Genomic DNA, 4,585 nt, shown 5'->3' with positions numbered 1-4,585 from the left:
TTAGCATGACAATGCTTAACACATCTCTATATGATTGTGGATATTCACGCATAAGTTACGTATATGTTTAAACTGCAAGGATAAAACTACAGATAGTGAACTGTCTCATTTTTATAATGGCGTTGCTGGCATTACTACTGATATGTTTTTTCCGGTGACTGTATACATAATAATGTGCACGCACAACGTCTGTTGCGCGCGCACGTCACGAATGTGTGGACTAAGTTTTAGCGCATGCGCAAAACGATGTTTACGCTGTGCGTTCAATACATGTCCCTCCATGGTGCTGCTAGCATTACGCATATCATGGCTGAAAGTTATGATATGGAAGCGAAACAAATTCACTTCTACACACGTACATATGTAAACTTTGTAAATGGACGTGTGCCAACGGCAAAACCGGACGATAAGCCAATGAGCAAACAAAATACGTGTGACGTCATGTTAAGGCACCGTGAAATGCATGCAAACACCCCTCCCACTGAATGAATATTGGCCTCCAGCGCTGTGCACGCACCGCCCCACCGACGCGCACGCATGACACACTGCACTGACCGTAACAATAAGCTACGGGCACAGCCAATACTGTTTCACGCGCGCACTTTGTTTGGGGGTGGGGCTTGCATCGGTAACCTTTTTAAGGACGCCTTGGGACATGACCAGGTTCCCACGTCATATGTGGGCGACACTTTGTTTTTATATGTTGAATGCTAAACAATGCGGTGTGTGTGTGTGTTACAGTTAGTGTAACATGTTGAAATTATACTTTAAAAGCAATAATCATCTATGATTTAGGACTCCGTCACCAATGTGTACTAATGGTTCGTCATGTAGTATATTGTTATAGGAAATAATGTCTTTGTGCACGCTACATGTAAGGCTGTCTGCAATGTTAAGCTGTATACACTCATTTGGCTAACAAATGGTGTATGTTATTAATGTACATATATACAATTTGAGTAAAGGCATAACGAAATTTGTATTTACCATTCTTGTAAAAGTCAAAACTGATTTGGCTGCACCAATTCACTCCAGGAAGGCACAACAGTATCATCCATGGTTGAGGCAACCGTTGAATCCTGAATCACACACATCTCCATCAGGGCGTCATATGGATCTGCAGTGGCTTCTTCAAACAAGATGTCCGGAGGTACGTACAGTTGTTGGTTGTTTTCACATCCACATTGGTATTGCCCATATAAGTTTGGATACATATCATAGTAGTTATGTCCATCTTGCATCTGGTCTTGATGAATGGAGGGTGCCGGTATATCAGCAGACGCGACAGTCGGTGCGGCTTCAGTGTAACTGGTATGCTATTTAACAGAAGATATGTTCTATGTTCCATGGTAAGTTTAAATGATGGCGCAACATGCCAGCATCCATATCGTTGATCTAGCCGATCATGGACACGCTCAAAACATTCATTAGCGGATAAAGTGAATGGTACAGAAGTTTTAAAATTTCGTTGTTTGTCAGGTTCTTGGTAGTATGGATATTTCTTTTGGATCAAGTCATAGATTTGGCCCACGGTTGCCCTTTTCTCTGCCGTTGATTCGATTGCTTCATAAATCAAAAAATTTGTATGATTTACGTGGATGGCTGTGCAATGTGGAAGCTTCTGCCATTTCTTCTCTCGTCAAGTGTACAGTGTCTAAGTTGAACGCATACGGATGTCTGCTGAATGTGTGAATAGTTACATGTTATCTTCGCTGTTTGTTCCAAGGTTATAATACAGCCTAGCAGTTATACGCCTAGGTTTACTCCCACAAGAAATTTGTTACAATAATTGGCTGAAATTCTTTGTGTAAGATACTCTTTTCACAGGAATCGAAACTTTACTTTCGGCTTGGCAATCAACATGTGCAAAACAACTTGACTCTTTTAATTAGAATAACAATGTGTGTGAAATCATCTACAGTGCTATGATGAACAGATTTCTGCTTACACTTAGCTAGATTTAACCATACACACACATCTCTCTCTTTGTCTCTTTTTCTGTTTTTCTCTCTCTCTGTTTCTCTCTCTTTCTCTCTCTGTTTCTCTCTCTCTTTGACTGTCTCTGTTTGTCTCTCTTGATATAAACATAGATATAGATATCTATATAAATATATATATAATTAGATAAATAAATATGTTGATATATAGCAGAAACAGAAAAACAGAAAATGAAGTAGCGTCTCTAATATATCCTAAACAAAACTATAAGTTAATTAGCCCAACTGTAAGTGCATCCAGTGGGGTGGCAAGAATTAGCAAAATAAACTGAAACCAGTATTGACAAAAGGGTAAAAAATGTATATATAAAAAATATGAGATAATTAAAAAACGTTATATATGATGTAAAAAACAACATCCTAATGCTTTAATATTACAGTATAAATAAAAAATATATAAAAAATCATATAAGTATCTCAAAAATATATAAAAAATATATATAAAAAACTTTAAAAAATAAAAAAACCTGTGTAGATAACCTCTGAAAACACAAAGTCCTGTTCCAAAAATAGTAATGACATCCAGGTATAAGGCAGCCCATTTCAAAAGGGTTCACTACTCCCTGATGATACCTATGAAAAAAGAAAAGAAAAGAAACAGGCGCACACCTAGTGTATTAACGTATAACAAAATGTTTATAGAACAATAGAATCAGTCAAATGGCCACTCACAAATTTTCAAAGTATATAGGCAGGTATGAGATAGGCTCTCATGTGCCAGCACTGCTGTCCGATTTCAGCAATGGCGTCCTCTCCTGTCTGTCCTCCGTGTAGTCGGATAACCAGAAGTGACGTCCCTCTAGCTTGGCGCCCAGCATAGGAAGTCCCTCCGGGAGCCAGCAACTCCGAAAAATTAAAAAAAAAATTTAAATGACGAACTGTAGGTAGTGAATGGTTTAATCAGTCTAATAGATATAATCATTGCTTTTGTAAATTACAGATAGAGATTTAGGGTAATTTTGGTAATGTTTTGATACTAATAAAATGTAGGGAAAAAAATGTCATCTTCCATTAACATGCCAAGTGTGTAATAATGTTGTACCATAAATCAACTGATGATTAATACATACTCATATGTTATCAAATATGCCTTCATTCAGTCAGTGAGCATTTCTAAACATTCATGTGTACAAGGACATACTTGAATGTTATCTAGCATCTGTACATGATCATACATACACTATGCATGAAATAGTCTGCATTAAACAACACCAGGACACCAACAAATTTAGTGACTGTGATTATTTATTTTTGTTTATCCTTTTGAGAGCGAGTCACAGGCCTGCTTGTTGGCTGTTGTGTTTGCCTTTTCCCTCTGCCAAGTACTCTGGCCTTAACTGTATGACTTGTACTGGCCTGTGGCAGTTCTATGGCACGGGGTGTGGGCTGTTGCACTTCAGGGGCACTGGGTGTGGGGTGTTGCACTTCAGTGGCACTAAGTGTGGGCTGTGGCACTTCAGGGGCACTAAGTGTGGGCTGTGGCACTTCAGGGGCACTAAGTGTGGGCTGTTGCACTTCAGGGGCACTGGGTGTGGACTGTGACAGTTGTGAAACAATTGATAAACATTGCAAGACTGATGGTGGAGCACTTTCTTGTTTTGGTGTTTTAATCTTTTTCCAAAAGCTGGTTATTAGTAATTGTTGCCCTAACTTTCTTTTGCGTGTCGCATTTGTAGGTGTCGGTTCCATATTTTGAACAGATGTAAGCGGTTGGATGTTGACAGGGACCTGCACAGAACTTGCACCTACTGTACCGGTATCATCCAGAACTGGGGAATGAAGAACTGATGACTCAGGAGAAAAAGTAGCAGCATGTAAAGATCCATCCTCTGATGGGGTCAAGTGGAATTGTTGTTCTCTTGCTGTACTCCGCAACTGATTTGATTGGCTTACATTGAGAACTAGTGCTTGTAATGTCCTGTTTACATTTTGGATTTCTTTAGGAACTTGGATGATGACTTTTTGAATTTGTGACAGTTCTGATATTGACCTTGCATGCATCCTTTCATGCAGTGACAGCATCCTTTCAAGCACTGACATCATTTCTGAATGGCGACGATTTTCTTCACCCAAGATTCGTTCTTCAGAAGCTGCAATAGGTGTCACGAGCAGGAGGACTTGAATGCTGTGTTAATCCAGGATTGCCAACATCTTCATGGTCACTTGAGTGAATTTGTCCTTGAGCGGCAACATCTGGTTCTACAAATAAAGAAAGACATTATGAACTGCCATGGAACTTTCACTTTGTTTTCACTATAATGATTGTTGTTCTCATAGTGTAACACATAACATGTCTCCATAATTTATAATTTGTGTCCAATTAAAAGATGATGCTTGAAGTAACAATGATGTTTCGACTCAGTGTGAAAGAAGAATGAATTAAAGGTTGCTGTAACCTAACAACTCCTAGCTGATAGTTTAAAACACACACAATACATGTTGTCAGAAAACACTACATCTTCTGTGACAATAACTGATGGGAAGTTCATTACATGTGAAAGGCATTTTTTTTCCCATGGCAAATGAAATTCTTCAAATGTACACATTATATGTTCTGCACCTCATACACTCACCTTCCATTCTTGATG

General features: G+C 38.8%; 1 long non-coding RNA gene across 1 annotated transcript; it reads left to right on the top strand.

Moving 5' to 3' along the window:
- Nucleotides 1-1,102: 1,102 nt before the first annotated feature.
- On the top strand, nt 1,103-4,091 carry LOC142488660 (uncharacterized). The gene is made up of 3 exons (XR_012799565.1): nt 1,103-1,150; nt 3,674-3,834; nt 4,011-4,091. It is a non-coding gene; the product is annotated as an uncharacterized LOC142488660 (long non-coding RNA).
- Nucleotides 4,092-4,585: the final 494 nt, after the last annotated feature.

The sequence above is a fragment of the Ascaphus truei genome, chromosome 2, assembly GCF_040206685.1.
Source record: "Ascaphus truei isolate aAscTru1 chromosome 2, aAscTru1.hap1, whole genome shotgun sequence".
Classification (NCBI taxonomy): domain Eukaryota; kingdom Metazoa; phylum Chordata; class Amphibia; order Anura; family Ascaphidae; genus Ascaphus; species Ascaphus truei.
This window is presented reverse-complemented; position numbering and strand designations above follow the sequence as displayed.